Consider the following 22,989-nt stretch of genomic DNA (forward strand, 5'->3'; position numbering starts at 1 on the left):
GCAGCGTTGACTTTATTCCGGATTCAGAGAACGAACAAATTCTACTTCCAGTCGCTGGGAAAATGAAACACTTATGTTTATATTTGACAGAACTGCTAGCCTAGGACTTAACCAAATCAATCACATTAAAAATCAACAGAACTGTTACCTTGATCTCCTACTAACCAATATTCAAGAAGATTTCTGTGTGACTAAATCATTGAATCCCTTATGGAAAAACGAAACATTCCACACGGCAATCGAATACTCTGTGTTCGTTCATGAATATAAAAACCCAGCGACTGTGACTTTGAAGAAGTCCTTGAATACAACAAAGCAAACTATGACAACATAAGACATAAGCTAAGTAGATTTAACTGGAAGCAAATTTTAGAGAATGAAGGTAATATTGAATCTTCCGTTGATGTCTTTTATTACAATATATTTGATATTATTATTGGCGAGGTTCCCAAAAGGAGAAAAACGACGGAGCGGAAATTCAAAATATCCAATTTGGTACAATAGGCAAATAAAAAATTTAAAGAATCGCAAACAAAAATTACATAAGACTTACAAGCTAGACAAGACGAATGAAAATTTGGAAAAATATTTGAACATCTGCGATCAATTAAAATTAGCAATTGATGTAGCATTTGAAGAACACAACACGAAAACAGAAAACGAAATAAAGTCATGTCCAAAGAACTTCTTCTACGTAATTGAATCAAAATTAAAATCATACAATTTTCCGTCATCCATGTATTTAGATGAACGCGTCGGTAATTGGTCGGAAGATATCGGTAATCTTTTGGAGATTTCTTCCAAGAAGTATACACCACCATTTCGGAACAAGACCGCGAAATAGATTTTTTTTCCCAGAATTCACTAGGGATATCGGTGTTAATCAGATCATGGTGAACGATATTCTAAAAGCTTTAAAAAACTTAGATGCATCTAAAGGCCCTGGTCCTGATGGTATTCCACCGATATTTATGAAGAGTCTGGCTAAAGAGCTGACTGCACCTTTGTTTTGGTTCTTCAGATTGTCATTGAATCCGGAAATTTTCCCAGGGTATGGAAAAGCTCCTATCTTGTGCCTATCTTCAAATCAGGCAAAAATCTGACATTCGTAATTACCGTGGAATAGCCATTATCTCTTGCATTCCCAAACTTTTTGAATCCATTATCAATGAAAAATTATTTTCACAACTTAAAAACAGAATTACGAATAAGCAGCATGGATTTTTCAAAGGTCGCTCTACCGCTACAAATTTAATAGAATTCATTGACTATTCTCTTAATGCAATGGATAATGGTAACTACGTGGAAGCTCTATACACTGACTTTAGCAAGGCGTTTGATCGTATTGACATTCCAATGTTACTCTTCAAATTGCAAAAAATTAGAATTGAGCCAGGACTCCTTAGATGGCTTGAATCTTATCTCACAGACCGGCAACAAATAATAAAATTTAACGGAAAGAAATCCAATCCCATTCAAGTCACTTCAGGAGTTCCACAAGGCTCTCATCTTGGCCCTCTTTTATTTATATTATATGTAAATGACATTACCTTCATTCTCAAAAATATAAAGATTTTAATTTATGCCGATGACATAAAGCTATTTATGGAAATAAAAAATGAAGACGACATAATCATATTCCAGAATGAAATACACATGTTCTATACATGGTGCAGAAAAAGCCAATTGCAACTGAATGTTAAGAAATGCAACATAATATCATTCAGCAGAAAAAGAATAACACCAAATACACAAATTGTATTAGGGAACAATACTGTAGAAAGACACGAAAGAGTTAGGGATTTAGGAGTGATTTTAGATTCGAAACTAACTCTTGTTGATCACTATAACACAATCATCCACAAAGCTAATAATATGCTAGGCTTTATCAAGCGTTTTGCTTCAACTTTCAGGATCCCTACACAATCAAAACACTATATATTTCATATGTACGATCTATACTGGAATATTGTAGCATTGTATGGTCGCCTTATACAACCACACATGAAGAAAGAATAGAGTCAGTACAAAAACAATTTCTATTATACGCTCTTCGTAAATTAGGTTGGACGTCATTTCCTCTTCCATCTTATGAAGCACGTTGCATGCTTATAAATATACAAACTTTGAAAGAGCGTCGAGAATGTGCAACGGTTTCATTTGTTAACGATATAGTTTCTCAACGTGTTGATTCAACTGAAATTTTATCGAAATTTAACTTTTACATACCTTCTCGGCTACTTCGACATAGAACATTATTTTTAACCAACCACTGCCGAAAAATTACGCCAAATTTGGGCCTCTCAACCGAATGATGGCCGTTTACAATCAACACTGCGAAACTATTGACTTAACAATGTCTCGGCATAACATTAGACAGTATTTCCAAAGAACAAACATTACAAATTCAGCAATATAAATTCAAAATCAAAATTATACATCACTTTACTAAAAAAACCTATTATTTAATTATACTATAGCATTACAAAAACAAACATGTATATGTATATGTACTAGTCTACGTTGGTTGACGAAATAAATAAATAAATAAAAGTCCTAAATGCGTATTATGTGCAGTCCAAATTATGTTGATGTAAATGTTCTAGGATCTTCAAATTGTTCTGGAATTCAAATCAATTAGTCTACTATGGCTGGAATCCAATCTAAATCAACCCAGAATGTCCATACAAGTTCATACAGTCCTTGCGTATTATGTGCAGTCCAAATTAGTATGATGCAGATGTTCTAGGTTCTACAAATTGTTCTGAAATTCAGATCACTTGGTTTAGCAGGTAAAATACGCCTGGTAACCAATTAGGATCAACCCAGCATGTTTATTAGAGTGATTCAAATTTTGACTTTTTTGCCCCCCGATGTTAAAACGATTACATTTGCTATTTTAATAATTCTCCTAAATTTTTAGCAAATTCGGAAGTAATTTGACTGTGCACATGTACACACTTAATTCTATTTGCCGGGCTCGGTAGATGAATTACCGATTTCTCAACAGCTGAGCTCTCGGTAGTCACCTCGGTAATCGAATTCAATTACCGAGTTCTCGGTTCAGCATTCATGATAGCGAACTGTCAGAAAATACCGAGCAGATTTGTAATAGTTACTGAGTCATCGGTAAAATAATACTGGTAGATCTGTAAAAATATTACCTATTTCAGTAATTCATAGTTCCGAAAGGAATGTGATTAAATTTTCACTTTTTTATTGATATTTAAAAACACAAGAAATCTCAGGTCTACGGACATATTTATTGCGGTTTTTTAATCAGAAAACATACAAAAAGTTTCTGCGGCTAGCGTCTTCCAGTATTACAGCACTAGCGGTATCCCTTTCACGCCCGGGAAATCGTCACAATGATAGCGGCAGGGAACCTCATTGCCACTCAATTATCTAAAAATGTGGAAACAAGTTGTAGAAAGTAAATTATTAGAAAAAACGTATTGGAAAACAGTATATTCATAGTTTACATACCCGATGTCTTGTTATAGATCCAGAGTCCAGACCCAGAACTAAGCATTTTGGTGATCCGGCATGCCGTAAGACGTACGCTGATGATTTTTGTTTTCATTGACCAGGAAATGTATAAATTAAAAAATAAACAAATCTTCAGGAACCTAGCACAAATAAGCTGATACATGATAGTAAGTACAAAGGTTTAAACTTACCTGAATATTTAAGTAAACAAGAATTTCTACGGGTAGCATCAATCACTCGCCAAAAATGTTCGTGCGATGCAATCAGACTTCCAGAAGTTCCGATTCGCAAGTAAATATGGCGTCAAACGGTCAAACCATGCGGCACCTGACCGAAAACTGAGAACTTTGTACTTATTTTACCGGGTGCTCAGTAAAGTGAATTTGTTTTTACTGAGTGATCGGTTTGTTTTTTGACAAGTGCAGGATATTTTCTTAGAACAGAGTTGATCGGTAATACATACTACCGAAACCCAGTATTTTATTTTTTACAACTGAGATATCGGTAAAACTGATTGCAGAAATTCGTTAAATATTTCTTATAAACTAACTGTGCTCTCGGTTCAAATTGTCTTTTACCGTATAAAATCAGTAAAAAATATTACCGAGCTGGAATTATCAATTTAAGTGTGTAATATAAAGTTTGTATGGAAATTACTGTGAAAACTGACCCTAATGTGAAAGACCGTTCCGTGAGGTGGCATATGAACTATTTAAATATAATCAACACATTGAGTCCACAGAATACTTCTCAAGCTGAAAGGCAGTTGTTGTTGCGAAGCGATTTCTCGTTTTGAAGCAAAGTTATGAAGCAAACAAAACTGCTCATTATTGATATTGATGTTATTTGAGATGCGTAGTTGACCTGTAAGACCAATTGGTGCAAATTCCAGAACGATTTGGAAAACCAAGATTATCTTTATCAAACTATTTTGAACTGCACATAATATGCAAGGGCCTAGGGACTTTTATGGACATGCTAGGTTGATTTCGGATTGAAACCAAACCTAGTTGACCTGCTAGACCAAATTATTTGAATTCCAGAACAATTTTAAAAACCTAGAACATCTGTATCAAACTAATTTGGACTGCACATCATACGCAAGGTCACTAGATGCTTGAATGAGCATTCTGCAATGATTCTAATTGGATACCAGGCGTAGTTAACCTGCTAGTCCAAATGATCTGATCTCCAGACCAAATTGGAGAACCTGGAACTCCTGCATCAAACTAATTTGCACTGCACATAATACGCAAGGGCTCAAGGGACTTGTGCGGACATGCTGGGTTGATTCCGATTGGGTCCAAGGCGTAGTTGACCTGCTAGACCAAATGATCTGAACTCCAGACCAAATTGGAAAACCTAGAACATCTGTATCAAACCCAATTTGGACTGCACAACATACGCAAGGGCTTAAAGGGCATACAGGGACATGCTTGGTCCTTCCTTAGTCGTGCAGTAAGACGCGCGGCTACAAAGCAAGGCAAGGTGGCTGGGTTCGATTCCCGGTCCGGTCTAGGAAATTTTCGGGTTGGAAATTTTCTCGACTTCTCTGGGCATAAAAGTATCATCGTGTTAGCCTCATGATATACAATTGCAAAAATGGTAACTTGGCTTAGAAACCTCGCAGTTAACAACTGTGGAAGTGCTAAATGAACACTAATGTGCTGTGAGACAGCAATGCCCCAGTGGGGGATGTAATCCTAATATAAAGAAAAATAGACATGCTGTGTTGATTTCCGTTATGAAGTTCTATTGAATTGGTAAACTTTATTCACATAGAATCAATCGAAATTTTCTACATTTTGAATGATGTTTAATAAAACGGATACAATGAAATTTGCATAAAGCTATGTCCATTTAGAATCCGGACTTATAAAATCATCTGTATCTCGGTAACGGATTGACATACAAATAAGGTCAATACATCAAAACAAGGGTAATTCACTGTACTTTAAGGAAAAAATATTGATACAAATCATTTCTTCTTGTTTCTAGTGAAAATTCGCACCTTCTTCTTTATTCCTCTCATCAAAAGTTGCACACCTCCGGAGTCAACTTCCTTGGCACATTTGTTCCACATTTTGGTCATCTGAGTCGCGTCCCGAGCTGTTTTTCCTCTTTTCTTAAGCTTCCGCTTCATTACTGCCCAAAATATCTCGATGGGCCCGAGCTGTGAGCAGTTGCGTGGGTTTATGGTTTTATCGATGAAATCTTCGTTAATACCGCGGTACCACTGGATGACTTCCCGGCTGTAGTGGCGACTCGCCAAATCTGGCCAAAACTTCACGGGACCTTTATGGGCTTTATGGTAGGTAGACCGCGGATTTTGAGACATTCCTCCTTGTACAGCTTCTAGTCCATCGTCTTATTCGTCACAAACACTTAGGTCTTTGCTCCACAGCTGCATATCCCTTGCCAAAATCATCTGTTTTTTTTGCAAGTTTGTCCAAAAAGCAAACTTCGCAGGAACTACTCCTCGTGCCGTCACCATGTAGAATTTTTGGCTAGGAAGCTGTCCGAAATCCATTTTGACGTAAGTTCCATCGTCGATGAGCAGGATTTTCAACGTGGGTGTGTAGATTTTTTTCTCTCCTTTCGGCTTCCATCTGGAATAATTTTTGACTCGCTGCACGAAACATCGTGAAACTTATACCACATCAAGTGGGCGCCTAGGTAGACAAACCGCTGTAAAAAAAAATTCTTGCAGCGGTCACTTTCCGTGCCGCTGCAATACAATAAATGATTCCGGATTCTAAATATGCATAGCTTTAAAAAGTTTAGTCACAAGATTTATCAACGCACAAATACGTCTCCATATGCATATGCTGCTGAACCGTTTTCAAAATCCCCACCTATCGTTTCTCCTGGGAGGCCCATTTTTGTACATTGAGGACATACAGAAATCTTATTAACTTAGACATTTAAATAACTTAGTACTTTAACTTATCTGAACATGCAATCATGCAAACACGCAAGTGCCTTCAACGCCGTTAGTGGTGATCCCTTTCCTGTGATCAAATAATCTCGGAACATTCCCAATCAAACAACAGACGCCAGTAACAGGTCTATTCTAGAGATCGAGAACTACAAATGCAACACATGAGCATCGCGAATACACATTTACTGTCGTCCAGTGTTCTCAATAGATGGAATTAAATTTTATGCCAAGAATTAAAAAAAATCACATAGTTTGAACTTTTACCCCACTTTACTCTGAAAGTAAATTCAAGAAATTATACAAAAAACATCAAAACAGTTTCCAAACTTACAAAAAGTGTATAGTTTGATAAACACTAGGTACTCTATGCATGGTCGTTTTAAAAGTTCAAAGTTAGGTAAATTTTTGAGATCCGGGTCACCGTATACTGAGGGGCCTTCGTCTTGCTTCGTCAATGGAAGTAGCTTCCGAAGGGGTAGGAAAGCTTGCGCGAGAGGGGAACGACCCGACGAAAAGTGGTAGAGTTTATCGCAGTTCCGAACGGTGGAATGATGCGGGTGGCCGTTGGTGTGTAAGAACTGCGGTGAGTTTGCGCAGTGTTGAGCCCGACATAATTGTTGGGGGTTTTGCTATGTGTCTTGATGTTCTATTGCAATCTGTTGCTGGCTGGCGGCGATATCAAACAGGTTTCCCGTGTAGTAGCTCTGTGTCCGCCCGGTCGGTGGTGTTGGTGAGGAGACGGCTGCCTGTTGCAGGACCAAGATAACAACGGCCGAGTTCCGAGCCATAGTCGTTGTCGTGTGTTTTCGCTGATGCCATACGGTTTTTCCGCCGCCAGGCGAGCGCTTCAACAAGTGTGAACGTGGGGGAGTACCGCACCCTAGGTGTCTAGAACGGGACCAATTTTTAGAACCTTATGTTCAGTGATCGAGCAATGTGTCAGTCGTCAGTTGCTAGCGGTACGAGTAACACCGTGAGTGAGTTTTTGTGTACTTGTTTGACAAACTTGGTTTCCATTTTTTGGGTTAACTAAATACTGAATTAGCATAAAAATTAGGCATTTCTTATAACATGAATTGCTACAAATTTCTCCGTTCTGAAAAAGTGAAAAATGCATCTTTTATCTACCTATAAAAGAAATTTAACAAAGTCGAAGCTGCTTATTCGTGCAAGTGGATTCCAGAACAAAAAGAGCTAAAATCAACAGACACTTATTTAAATAAAACTCGTTCTGCCCCTTTTCCGGAGCAGCGGAAAACTTTTTCTCTCATTCTGCGTCTCTGCAATCTGTTGCTTCCTTCGTTGCTCTTGTTTGTTTTCACGAAATTTTCCTAACTGTTCTGACTAGTCCCGCCCGGGAATCCGGTGCCGATTCAATTCATTTTTTCTTTGGCAGTTTGTACTCTCTTCCATTTCTATTTTTCCTACAGAAAGTATTTGATCAATTTTAATTACTTTTTTCTTTTCTTAATCTACTCTCGAATCTGCTTTCAAATCATTTTTCTCACCTTCCTGTCCAACGCTTTCAATCGAATTAATTATTCTCTCCCTATTGGAAAATTGCAACTGCTCCAAAGTCTCGGAAAACAAGCACTGATTGACACATTCGTTTTCGATCGCGACCGTTCTTCCCATACCAAGTCAGTTGAAGTTTATATAAAGTGATTAATTCGAAAAAGAACTCTTTAAACAATAAATCGATCAGCCGTGAAAAAAAAACGTTAGCACAAAAGTAGTCACAGCGACATCCCACAGCCACTCGATTGAAGTTTGAACAACACCAATCACCGAACACCCAAACAACAGCGAGAAAAAATCAAAATCCTCGAACAAAGTTAAATTGAGTTAATAAACTATGAAGCAAGGACAACCACCCAGCCCACCCACCACGGAACAGGCGACGAAGCGCGAACTCACAAAAGCAGAGTGCACAGCCTGACGGCATCATCGATTGCATCTCATTCCACGAAGGAGGCAGACTTTAAAGTCAGCAGCTGTTAGCGAAGTCTGGCGGACTGCAGCTCCCCGCTCAGAGCCAGTCGGTGTCGTGCATTTCCGGGTGCGCCAATATCCAGCCGTGTTCCGTGAATCCTAACGCCTCATGGTATTGGAGCGTTTATTTTTTGCACTTTCGTAGCCCGTTACTTCCGAGAGATTTTTTATCCGTACGCCGCGCCCAACTTTGATCTTCTCCACGGTAGTGTGCCAGTCAGTGGAATTGTTCGGTCGCGATGGTGAAGAAACAGTGAGTTCGAGTGAGCTGAGGCTCCGCTGCCGTTAGACAGTCGAATCCACAAGGATGCGCCCATCCTCTGCCAATCCTGAAGGTGAGTACACATTTGCTCGGTGCTCCGTAACTGGTATGTGGGTATATGGGCTGAAGTATGTTCGTGCTGATGTGCGTACATATTCTTGAGTCCTGACAGATGTACATAAGGTTTATGTGTTTAATGCCACGCTAGCGTGACTTCAGCTCGTACGGTAGAAGTTTTAATTCAGCAAATACAAACATATAACATTTTATTCCGTATTTGACATTGATCGCTTTTTCAAGTACCCTCCTCAGCATATGTATGACATTTGATTCATCGTTCGAATAAATTTTAGGTAGGTAAATAGGGTAAACCATCCGACTTGATTGCCTGCAAATGTTGTAAAAGCTGTTTATGTCAGTTTTATGTGGTCGCTGTGAAAATGGCTAAGAAGGCCCACCCTAGTGCTACTGATCGGAATTTGTCAACATCGTTCATGATAGGATCGTCATTCTCGCTCAATCTCAAAAGCAGAAAATGCCCGATTAAACTTACTTGTACCTATCGTTGCTTAGTGGGATGTGATAATCGTTTTTCAATCACTTAAAATTCCGCGAAATAGAAACGAATGAATCATTTTTTTAAAGAAACTTACATAAGTTTATTTTGAAAAAAAAAAAAACATTCGCTTGCGATTCTTGAGATTTTTATACCAAATTCCATTAGATACTTCACTCAATCTAAGAACAATTTTAACGCTTCAAAAGGCGTCGAAAGTCAATCGAAGCGCAAATTATAGGGGAAGGGGTCCCATGACATCATAGAAAACATCTAAAAAATGCAATGACACAAACGGACGTGTTGAATCATGCACGATAATTTTGATGATGAGTAGGGGAAACTGGATACTCATGATCCCCACTTTTTGTTTCGGATATTTCTTAAAGTAATTCAAACGGTTTTAAGTGGACTTAATAAAAAAAAATATATTTGTTATCCGAAAACATAATTGGAAGCTATTATTTTTTCATGAAAGTTATCAAAAAATCAATTTTCCGAAAGTTAGAAAATTTAGCATTTTCAAAACTTGCGGGAGACTTGATCCTCATATAGTGGGAAATTGATTCCTTTTTGAGCTGAACATATTTAGGTTCTTCCAAGTCTTATGAAAGGCTAAATTGGTTTATCCAAATCCTAACAATTCTGTGTAGTTTTCCGTAACAGCAGTTGCGCAAAATTAAATATTGTTAGTATTAATTGTGGCAATAATTTTGGTTCTCGAATAGAGTAACATTTACAGATAGATTGACTGCTTTAATCATCAATGTTGGCACGCTGATGAGGATTAATCTGCGAACAATCTACTCCACTGAAAGCCAGTGGTCTTATTACGACATCCATTATGTGTCCAATGTGATCTCTCTTGATGACTGATACAGTTATGGTACCAAAACTGGTTGATACATACATAGATATATTTTTGATATTTTTAAATCTAATTATCCTATATTTTAATTGAAAATTGGCCGCATCGCAAATGCCATGGCCAGTGGTAAATATCCCTAGTACTTATTTTGTGACCAACAAAAAATCTGTGATGCATCGAGGTCGTCAGACTACCATCAATATCATCATTCTGAACCTGGTCAATATTTTTCAAATGATATCTACTCGGGCAATGTCCGGTTATTAGGCCAGTAAAGGTGCAAAGAGCTCTCTTATTGAGCTCCAAGAGCTTGTTGGTTAGTGGAACATTGGGAATTATAAATCTCTTTTATTGAGCACACTCTTTGGCGACCAACCAGTTGGTCATCAACCTTTGTGCTTCCCAGGATTTCAATTCCATTTTAATGGCACAGCATGATATACCGCAGAAAGGTTCTGGCCCAACAAACTGTGTTCAAACCTTGTTTCGCCAGATCGTCTGCCTTTTCATTACCTTCAATGTCAGAATGTCGTGGAACCCAGTACAGATTTACGGAGTTCTCTTGGCACACCTTTCGCAATTAAATAATGCATTCCCAGCCAAGTTTTGACGTACATTTAAAGCTACTCAATGCTTTGAGTACCGCTTGGCTATCCGTGAAAATGAAAATATTCGCAAATCAATATTTCCTATCAAGACAGATATTAGTAGGGGAGGAGGTTCGGTTGTGGGCAGCCTTTTGAATTTTGTCCATAACTTTGGTTCTAGTTGGTATTATGTCTACATTTTTATACCAATGGAAAGCTAGACGAACAACCTTACTGCTAGAGAAGAAATTGGTTTGATTTCATCGATTTGAAACATTTTATTGTCAATTTTGCAAATTTGCAATTTTTGGACATTTCAGTTTTGTGGTTCGGTTGTGAGCACCTTTGAACATTCGGCCAATAATGAAGAATAACAAATGAAATCTACATAGTTTCAAAGAAAATGAGTAATTCATTAATTTTAATTGTCATGAAACAATAAAAAATCCAAATTAATTCACCTAGCAGTGATGATGCCTTTCTCATGCATTGAAGAAAGTAACGAAAACAATCACTTAAGAAAGGTAAAAAATAACACTTTGGGAAGTTAGATTTATCTTTTCCAATAAATTTACATATATTGCATTCATTTATATACATCGCAGGCAAATTTTTTTTTTCAAATTTCGCGTTTTTCTTCTCAGTGAGGGGTTCCAATGAAAATAAAAGATAATTTGTCAACAACTTCGGAAGGCGATGATTGAAAGGTCCAATTTTAAATGGCAAACAATAAAACTTTATTCCCCGTCGGATGCAACTTGTTGCGTGTAAATCGGTCAACGCTTAGTTTCGAAAAGCGCATATACAATGGTTAGATGCGCCTAAAAAACAAATCTGCTCACTGCTGAAAAAAATCACAAAAATAATAAACAAACCAAATACCTTTTCATTGCTTTGTTTTTCGTGAGCCCAATATCGGAGCCCAGCCGAAGTCCAGGAGCATTAACCCTATATAAAAAAAATGAATTTCTGTCTGTCTGAACCTCATAGACTCGGAAACTATTGAACCGATCGGCCTGAAAATTTGTATGTAGAGCTTTTTGGGGCCGGGAAAGGTTCTTAAGTTGGTTCGAGACCCCTCCTCTCTTTGGAAAGGGGGGCTCCCATACAAAAGAATCAGCAATTTCTGCATAACTCAAGAACTAATCAGACAATAAATCAATTTTAGGCGAAACAAAGTTCGTCGGGTCTGCTAGTAAATAAACTTATTATTACAAAAAAATATGGCTGAATATTTCGAAAAATGTATTATAACAGCATAAAAATAAGTTTGTTGATAAACTCAGTGATATTGAACGATTTGTCAATAAAAAGAGGGTGCCCATAACCGAACCAATAAAAATGTTCACAACCGAATTTATCTGCGTTTCAGGAAAGTGATGAAAAAAAATTGCGAGCTGAAATTTTGATGGCAATCGTTATTGAACCACAAAATAGACTAAATTTATCGTCTGAATACACATTAGAACTCACTTTTTCAATTCAATCACACCATTTTATGACACTTTGAAAAAGTTCAAACAACATTTTCGAGTTGATTTTTATGTAGAAAAAAATTATTTGTTCATACCCGGTCAACCATTCGTCAAACTTTTTCAAAGTTATTTATCTAAAATTAAATAATTTTGTTGGTATTTGTTTACACTAAATTATTCACAAAAATGATACAAATCTTAATGAAACGTTATCACAGTTCATATAAAGTATGATATCAACGCAATGATATACTTTGACAAAGTATTTGAAAGATGAACATCGCTACATCTTTACCATCAAATTAATCGTAATGACGATACGAATATTCATGAAACGTTATCAGATTTCTGATAAAGTACGATCTCAACCGTATGATATATTTTGACAACGAATTTTACTGTCGAACACGTTCATCACGTTTTAGTTCATCGATTCCTATCGTTGGATACCAAAACATCAATGGATATTTTGCGGTTTGTTTACTTCCCAAAAATTGAGATTTAGAAATTTTCTAAAAAATGAACGAATGTTGAATGAAACGACATTCGAATTTCAGTTCTAAAAACCACAATATAGTTCCAATTTACGAACCAATTTACAGCAGCTGTCATTTTATGTTCGCATTGAAATAAATAAGATGAATGTGAAAATGGTGTTAAGTGGGAAATAATTCCCCTACATGCAAGTATGTAATATGCGAACGAAAATTTCAATGCTTAGCATGTTGATGAAACTTAGCTGCTTACAACCATCACTTCATTGTGGGCTAGTGGTTAAGTTCTCTGGGCAAATGTATAACATTATCACTTGTCCAGGTTCGATTCCCGATTAAGTAAATAAATGAATAAATAAAAAAAAAATGTAAAAGCAAACCTCTGAAGAACCTACTTTTTGTTTTTGTTGAAAATTTTGGCAGATCGGTAAAGTATACTCTATAGAACTGTAAAAATATATAACTTTTTGGTGGTATCAATTGATATCAATATTTTGGGAAAAAATCGATGTTTTGACTTTTGATTAATTTAAAATTCTTCATGAAATGGCATCGATCGCTATCGACGGTTGATATGAAAACCTTTAACGATCTATATGAGAAATTTTGAAGAAAATTGAAGAAATGGTTGGTCGGGTAGTTCAAAGTAGAGGTGTCTATCTAGTTCGGTATTCTGCACAAAACATCGTATTTCGATAGCTAATGAATGACAGATGTCAGAATAACAGTATTTGCTTTCTGTCGAAAGATACGTGGGAGTGCCCACAACCGAACCACCTCCCCTACATTTCATTATAGCAAAAATCTCCGCTTGGAACACCGTTGGATAGTTTCCCATTGCGACTGAGATCGCTATCCCAGGACCGAATATTCCTGCTCCCGTTTTTGTTCCAATTTTTGAGCCATCAGTATAGAATTTTATGGAACCGTCTCGAACAGTGGGACCTCCGACTTCCCAATCCATACGTGATGGCTCACGTATGTTATAAGGAATGTCATAGTTCTCCACAGGTTTCATCCAGTCTCCATTCATATTCATCATCGGCCCATATTGAAAATTTTGTGAGATACTCAAGTGGCCCACTAAATCGCCTGACTTAAATAACTTCAATCGTTTAAGTCAGTGGTTCTCAACCTGGGGTACATGTACCCCTGGGGGTACCTTAGTTAGTCTCTGGGGGTACCTGAGACTAAAATGCGTAATGGCGGATGTTTTATTGTAATTTCATGCATAATGCTGGATAGATAGTACGGAATCATTTTTTTCTATTGAGGACATTTTTTGTCCTGAATGAAGAGTACAATCCTCGGGTTTGGGTCTAGGTGAGATTATCCAACCGCTGTTCAAAAGCCTAAGGTCAAATTCTATTACGCCCATTATGAACAAGTTTATCAATTGATATATTGATATTTTATTTCCAAATATAATAAGCATATTGACTAAATAATAATTTCTACTTCGTGTTCGTAATTGAAAAAAAAAAATAGTTTTGCACAATAAAGTTTGGGATAGATTTAATAACATTCACCAAGTCTTTATGGGCAAAGAGAAGCTACCTTTGGGACTTTTTGTGACGAACCGGGCGTCAATTTTGACATACTATTAGAGAGGATTGCAGCCCGAGTCCATAGGAGCCCCTGAGTTCATAGAGGCTGCACACTAATGTCGGTCTACTATCGTCTCACGCTTCATATAAAACAAGAGGAGTTGAAAAACCCGAAAAAATCGCGAAGTAATGAGAATCAAGCATCGGGATAAAAATAAGCCATATACTGTGTTATATGATTGTGATCCACTGTTGTTCCTTTCCGAAGGTAGTCATGATCTTACATTACGAATTTACGACTTAGAAAATGCTAACGGCACCGACTGAGATTGAGCCCAGGTACACCATTTGTTGAACCATTGGACACCATTATTTTATAGCTCCAGTGTCAGATTTTTTCTTGCTTTATCGGTTAGAAAATGAAAAAAAAAAACAGATTTATCCACCGAGCAGTGATGATGCCTTTCTCGTACATTATAAAATATATTGAAAAAATCACATTAAAAAGCTTTTTAGGGGAATAGATCACATTTTTTAGATCATTTTGCATGTTTTTACATTGATTAAAATGCATTGCCACCATAAAAAAAATCGGATTTGAATTTTTTTTCCAAGCGGGGGCCCTTGCGAAAAAACAATATTTTTTCAATAATTCCGAAATTCAATGTCCGATCAGGCCATTTTGCAATAGCAAACAATGGGACCGCATTCCCTATCGAATGCAACTTGTTGCGAGTTAATCGGATAATGCTAAGTTTCAAAAAATGTGTCTACAAAAATTGTACACATACACACTTACATACACACATACAGACATCACCTCAGTTCGTCGAGCTGAGCCAATCGGTATATAACACTATGGGTCTCCGGGCCTTATATCAAAAGTTCTTTTTTGGAGCAATCATATAGCCTTTCGGTACAACTTTGTTGTACGAGAAAGGCAAATAGATCTACAATAGATATGCAAAACAAAAATGTTGAGATAGGGAGTGTTTTGACGAAATACAAATGAGCATAACTTTGCTGAAAATAATCCGATTCTGATAATGGATCCGGTCATTGGACGCTGAAAATCTTCTAGTCCGAATATGGGTATCAAACTTCGCGGCTTTGCAAGAGGGCGATTACAGAAACATTTTCGAGAAAGGATTTTCGACCTACAGCATTAGCCGGAAAATTAGTTCTAGTTTCTGGGATCCGGTTTCATCAAAATCGGATTATTTAAAGCAAAATTAGATTTATTTGAATTTCGTCAAATTGTTGCCTATCTCTACCTTTTTGTCTAACTAGGCATAAAAAATGACTGGCCCAGGCTGGGCCTCGTCTCGAAATCAGTCAGTTTCCGCATGATCTGCTTTGTAGCAGTGCATAATTTTGTTGAGCTATAGAAGGTCTGGATGCACATCCCAGCTTTATGATACATATCTGTAATGTATTTTTCAGACTTTCAATTCTTAAAAGTTCTGCCACAGAAACTGTTACCTAATAATATCCTTTTCATTCCTGGGTTCTAGATTCGAATAGCAGAATCCAATACTTTTTGAATATTTTCTTGAACTAGCATGAGCATGATCATGAGCATGATTGACCGTAGAAAAGTAGTAAAAAACCAGTATGTTCAGAACTATTATTCTACCGTATATTTGTCATTTCATGTTCTACACTGTTTTTCAAAAAAACAATTTGATATATTGGTTTAAAAGTGAAATTTTTTAAAGAATATTAATAAAGAAAACTAGCATTTCTATATAGGGAACAACTGCTCTGATTTTTTCCTGTATATCAGTTAATGTATGGATTCATAGAATTGCCTATAGAATTCACTACCGGTTTGTATAAAAAAACAAGAATTTTTGAGTTCAGGCGCTGTAAAGAATACTTTAATTAGTCATTAATTGAGCGTTTTAGCGTTTCATCAGAACTATACAAAAAATGTTAGATAGAAATCAGTAATATGATTATAGATACATAGACGACAACAAAGAAATACATTCATAATATGAATATATATAAAAAGTAAAGGAAATGAAATTATATTTAATGATCTCAAAAGGACAAACAGCAAGGGCCCGGGAATTGGAACTTGTTACAGATGTTTTGGGAAAAGTCCGCACACCAATGTGATTTCGAAGGCTTTCCCGGGCACGGTCCGCACGATGTCCAGAAAGGGCTCGATCAAACTCTATCGCCATGCATAACTCTTGGTTTGAATAACACTTTGAATTCACTTCATCAAAACCTCCGTATGGGCATGACTTTTTGCAGACCTGTCTCCGATCCATTCTTGAATACTGAATTGTTAGTTTTTGAAAACTTTATAGAAATAGCCGAATGTAAATTAGGGAAAAAAGTTGACAACAGAACCAATAATATGTGTCTTTTTTGAATATTTTCTTGAACTAAAAAAAAATCAGAATATCAAAATCCTCTCCGAAACTTAAAAGTTCTTTTCCTTTTCCTTCGTAACGATGTTTAAAAGCCAAATTGTTATATTTTCATTACTAAAACGATGAAACTCTGGCTCTGGGAAATCAAAAGGAAAACCTAGACCGGAGCGGGAATCGAAACCATGGTCTTGCATCAGAAAACTTAATGTTTTGAGAACATTTTTATTTTCCAAAAACATCAAAAATCTCCATTTTTACCGTTTCTTAGGTCAAACAACGTAAATCCTGGGGCAGTTGAAGGTCACGGAAGGTTTTCATTATTGATTGTATTCATAATTTGCCAGGAAATTTTGAAATTGGACATTTTCACAGATGTTCCAGATCTTCCGCAGGACCGTTTCTGGGGCTTTCGTAGGTCATAGAAGACATTCACTATTGATTCCACCCACAATTTTCCAGAATGGATGGTAACGAAAAAATCGCGAAGCTCTGGGAAGAACTTTTAGAATTGGCCACTTTTATGGATGTTCTGGATCTTCCAGAGGGCTTTCCGATGACCGTTCACAAGGGATACATTTGCCAAGAAATGGCGCATACAAGATAGCGAATACAGTTGGAATCATCAGAACACATATTTCCAAGCAATTTTATGTTTTATAGAACGGAACAAGAAAATTAGATGTCAAATTAAGAAGCTCAAACAGTACCTCTTTAGTACAGGTTTCCATGGACTAGAAAGGTCCATTTGGGTGAATCGCCACATGGCCTTATTTTAGTTTTAATTGTGAATAGTTTTGCAAGGCACTTTTTCAGTGTAAATCGTTGAGCGATTGCACAATTCAACTGACTATCAAAATCTTATTTATTAAACTGAAAACAAATATGATTTTGTCACATTACAGAAGTACCTCCAAACCATGGTTCATGAACAAACAAACTCCAGAGTTGGATTTTCCTTGATCCAAGTAGATTTTTTAGTTGGTCATCGATCAACTAACTAAAGAATACATATTTGAATTATATTGACCCAACTAAGTATGTCAGTTCCTTCTAACTGCTGACCAAGCCACATCAGCATGATTTGGATTTTTCTTTATCCGACTAGGCCCGACTCTGAACATTCATCAACCCACTGGATTTCATTGACCCAAATATCCAGTGGTGTCTCCGAACCATTGAAAGTCTCCGAACCATCTGAAGTGGACAGAGTTGACTTTTTTATCTGTATAAGTTCGATGGCAATTCCGGTCAGCAACCTATCCATTCGAAAATATAATTTTAGCCTTTCTCGTATACGAAGTATACCCAAAGATTGTGTTCGCTCCAAAAACAAACTTTTTATAGAAGGCCCGGAGACCCATAGTGTTATGTACCAATCAACTCAGTTCGACGAATTGAGGTGATGTCTGTTTGTGTGTATTAAAAAAGTGTCGTTCATTTTTTGGCACTTATCCTTAATTTGATTGCAACAAAACCATCTCAACTCGATTTAAGTGTGCACAAATCAAAATCCGATTTGTCAAAAGCATCGTGCTAGGCCAATGTTTACGTTGTACTTTATGGAGGAATAGTAAGTAAAGTAGACAAAAAAGTGGATTGAATTAAAGTCTCGTGAATATGTTCTGTAGCTGGGGGCAAGAATATATATAAAAAAATATTTTTGAAAATATTTTATTGGATTTTTTGTAAGTTGGTTTTGTTAGTTCTTCGAATGTTTCATAAACAACAACTCGCTTCGAAAGATGTTTTTCACACTTTTCCCAAACTATCGTTTGGTATTGAAATATCTAAGTATGTTATTCCTAAAGTATTCTGCATATTAATTTTTGGTATTATTTTATATGCAATGCTAGTTCATAACAGAGTATGGTATCGAGTTCTTCGCTCCTGCTCGGGAAGTAGCAGTACTCGTTTTTTAAAATATGAAAAGCGCCATGATTTCACTTACGAAGGAAATATTTACAGGAAAAAATTAAAATATGATCAATGTGTCTTTTATCCGATGATGGTAAAAAGTCAAATATTAATTTAAATAGGATGCAGATTTTAGCAAATGACAGTGCTTGCTACAGGCTCGGTGATCGTTCGATAATTGGGACACGAACCCACATCAACTGTCGAATGCCGTTCGTTAATTGGGGCGTTTTGACAAGCGTCAGTGCTGCTTATTTTTGCATTGAACAAAGAAAAATTTTACGCGCTAATAAATAAAACAGATTATTAAACTATTCGATTGTGAGTCGCGAATCAATTGATTTCTAAAAAGTGTAACTGAAAGATAAAGAAAAATTATGACTGGATTTTCGTTTAGTTCTAACTACGGCGTCATCAATTCGCTGGATTCTTACAAGTCTATAAAAGTATTTCTACTATTCCATCCGATTTAATTACTTGTATAAGGGATGAAAGTAAGACGGTCAAAAGGATATTTGGTTCGAACATTTAACTAAATTCTTTAGGATAGTGAATGAATTTTCACTTTATCGATGTGTAATTGAATCCCACTTATGTACATAAGGATGTACTTAAAATGTACTTACTTCAACTCATCCCATCCCATAAAAACAACGTGAGAGCTGGAATAATACGAACAAAATTTAATTACGTTACTAACTTCCAGACGAGACAGACATGAGCATCCGTTCACTAAACTTACTCCAGACAGCCCTACATGACAAGGTATCGCACAAAAAAAAATCCACAAGAGCAAATATTCAGAAAAAAATGAAAAGCGTGCAGCACACAGAAAAAAAAACTGAGCATGTTATTTGCATTTTCCTCGTTTTCTTTTGCTTGCTTTGGTTCGGTGTCATATTTGAGGAGTGTCACACTTCAACTTGTTGATTCGCCTTTTTATTCGCAACCCTCGACCAGCAGTAGTACAGCTGAAGACTCGGTGAACAACTCGGTACTCGTATCCACCGAGTAATACACAAATTAAAAATGAACTCTCCTCCGTCGTCGTCGTGTCGGTTGGTTTGCATGGAAATTAAATTCCGGCAAAAGTTTCAACATTCATGTTGGCACCCGCAAAACTTCTGCTCCCTTTTTCGCCTCCCGTACACGATGATGCGGCCGGATACCGAAGCGAAACCAGTGCCGAAACCGGACAATCGACAAACATCTCAGCAATTTGCGAAATGAATTAAATTATTCACTGTGCGCCACATTTATTGTTTGCTGCAATCCAACGAAAATTTAATTCACCCCCATTTTCCACTCCTGGCTTTTCTTTGGTGCTGAGGCTGTGTGTGCCTGGTTGACCGTCACCGAGATCATGATGATCCTTTTCAGCACTTTTCCGCTCGGCGCTTTCAACACCCCGTAGAGTACCTAGCTCCCATTTACACATTTTTTCCTCCTTTTCCTCACAAATCGGTTAAAACGAGGAGGGTCGACGATGCTGACAACAAAAGAGGAGCCAGGACTTTAATAATTGAAAACGGTCAACTTCTGACTGGAGCTCGTATTTTCCTTGGGTCGGCTTCCCTGTCGGCCAGGATCAGGCCCTGCCCGGGCCGAGGACAGTTCGCTTCATCATCCATTATGACGTCGGGCACTCAAGTGCCTTGCTTGTCTGTGGAATGTTTCTATGCTGCTGATGCTATTCGCACTTGGTCTAGCGTCAGCCCGAGTAGGTCAGGGGTGTTCAACTCTAGTAGGTAGGCTGGTTTATATGAATGATTTTTTCCTGTTCCTCAAGATCTCGGTTGACCTACATTTTAGTAAACAATATACATATGATATTTTCTCTGGAGGCCCCAGAGCTCTGGTAATGGTAGCAATGGGAACAAGCAGTAACAACTTTAATTGGAGACGGTATCTCTTAATCATTTAAAACATTCTTTTTACTATTGGTGAATTTTACAATATTTTGGAACTGAAAAAAATGAATTTCAAAATGCTGAAATACTATCTATAAAGTGATGCAGCATAAAATATAACAAAATATTGCATTGTATCGCCCTGCGATTGTTTAACAATTTATTTGACTTTTTCAGGTTATTATTATGGCGAAAATTCCTTTTTAAGAAATTGCTTCCAATATTTTTTGGAAAATGCCCTAAAAGTTTTGTGACTTTTCTTTAGGAAGGAATTCGTTCGGAAATTTTTCAAGCTCCCCTTTAAATATTCTTTCAGGAATTCTATTGCAATTCCCTCCATGTATTCTGTCGGAAATTCCTCCAAGAAACCTTTGCAAAAATATGGAAATCCGTTTAAAATTTCCGTCAGGAATGCTTTTGGAACTTCCTTCTGTAATAGCTTCGTAAATTCCTCGAGAAAACGCCTTAGAAAATTGCCCAAGAAACTCATTCCTTGAGAAAATTATTTAGGAATTGCTAAGGAAGAATTGCATTTAGGAAATAATTCTCTCTTAAGAAATTCCTTTGGAAATGTGTTTAAAAATTGCTTTGTTCGGAAATCAATCGAGAATTTCTTCAGAACTTCAAACATTTGTCTAGGAATTCCTTCGGACATTTATTAAGGAATTTCTTTTGGAATTCTAGTCTAGTAATTCCTTTGGAAATTTTGCCAGAAATTTATTCAAAACATCCTTCAGTAATTCCGTCGGAAATTCCTCCACGAAATACTTTGGACTTTTCTTCAAAAATTCATATGAGAATTTTTCCAGGAACTGTGTTAACCTGCTTGAGAATCATAGGGAGCATGATATTATGGTTCGGACAGGACCTTTCGTCACGGACCTGCTGCTACCACAGAGTCGAATCGAATTTCTGCTGTATTCGAACTAGGATCACTTTGCGTAGAACTTCATTAAAGGTACACAACAATATAACGCCTCGCCGGTTATCGCATAGTGAGGTCACCCACGGAATAAAGGAATGCAACAGTTGAGCGGATGTCACGGGGTCAGCTTTGAGCATCTCGGATGATATGCTATCGACCCCTAGGGAATTGTTCGATTTCATACTTTGGATGGCCATTTTGATGCAATATTTGATCATATGTAGAACTGTTATGACCCTTTCTGCCAAACAATCACTTTGTCAATCGGCATTTTCAGACAAATGGCCTATTCGGCCCATCTAGCTTATAAGCAGAGTTCGTACTTTTCGTTTCGATGAGACGAAATCAAGCGATTTTCGGGTCGAAGAAGAATCTTTTTTCGGAGTTTGTAGTGAATTTCATCTATCTCCCACCCCTCTTTTCTCTAGAGCGAACCTAGACGATAAGCAAAAATCGTCCTTACTTTATGAATTTCTTTTTTCGTTTCAACACTTTTACGCCTTACTCACTTTTCGCGAAAACTGTCGATAAGCAAATAGGTACAACAATTTTATAACCGGGACTCGAACCTAGAACGTCAACCAAAATAGCGATGTGATTCGCTCACTATAGCCCTACCACCACATCGACTGCATGTATGGATTAGGTTGTGTGTTCCATAAAGGATACTTTTTTCGCAATTGGTGAACTTTTTTCTTTTCTCGCAAACCGATTTCTCGGTGAAAATCAGCGTGGGAGAGCATTCTCTGCTCGTGAGAATGAGTGGACACTGGATTGAGAATTCTCTGGAAAAAAATAGAAAGCAAAAATTCCGTTGATTTAAATGAATTTACTGAAAAAAAATTGTAGTATTTCGCGCGAAAATACCAGAGTATTTCGAGGAAATTTTAAATAATTTCAAAAGCTTCCTGAGAATATTCTGATAAATTACCAAAAGATATTCCGAAAAAAATGCTCAAGAAATCCAAAAGAATTTTTTGAAGAAATAAAAAAAAACCCTATCCAATTTCGAAGAACTTTCAGAAGTAATTCTGAAGAATTTGCCGAGGAGATTGCGAGAAAGTTGCCAAAATAGTCCCGATGAATTTCCGAACGATGTTCCAAAGATTTGCCCGAAGGAATTCTGAAAATGTTAAAGGAGATTTTAAAGAATATCCAGAAGAAACCCAGAGGAGATTTCCAAGATTTTTGGAAGAATGTTCGAAGAATTTGCCAAGAGCATTACAAAGGACATTTGCTTAGGAAATTCTTAAGAAGTTTTAAAAAAATGCCGAGAATATGTTGACGAATTTTTCGAGTAAATCCCGAAAAAATTGCAAAGGACATAGCGAAAGAAAATTGCCGAGTAAGCTCCGAATAGTTTCCTGAAGATTTTTTGAAAAAGTCCATTTTCGAAAAAGCCGAGAAAATCCCGAGCAACTTTCTGAGGAAATTTTCAATTGATTTGCCAAGGTCAGGGTTTGCAGAAAACGCTCTCAATGAATCGCCTGCTTTGAGCGTAATTACAGCGGCACACTAGGAGTTAACTTTCTGAAATCAGTATGGCGAAAGGTATCTAAGGTACGATTTCTCAAAATTAAGCACCTTCATCGAAAAAATATTTGGTAGGCGTAGTAGCGGACAGCTTCCTACATAACCGGTA

At 37.0% G+C, this 22,989-nt stretch overlaps 1 long non-coding RNA gene across 1 annotated transcript in view; it reads left to right on the forward strand.

Annotated features, from left to right (window-relative positions):
• The first annotated feature begins 7,418 nt into the window (after positions 1-7,418).
• Positions 7,419-22,989, forward strand: part of LOC134215641 (uncharacterized) — a 255,767-nt gene continuing 240,196 nt past the window's right edge. Inside the window, exon 1 of the long non-coding RNA XR_009980252.1 lies at positions 7,419-8,757. This is a non-coding gene — a long non-coding RNA (uncharacterized LOC134215641). The remainder of the gene's footprint in view (positions 8,758-22,989) is intronic.

The sequence above is a fragment of the Armigeres subalbatus genome, chromosome 2, assembly GCF_024139115.2.
Source record: "Armigeres subalbatus isolate Guangzhou_Male chromosome 2, GZ_Asu_2, whole genome shotgun sequence".
NCBI classification, from domain to species: Eukaryota; Metazoa; Arthropoda; class Insecta; order Diptera; family Culicidae; genus Armigeres; species Armigeres subalbatus.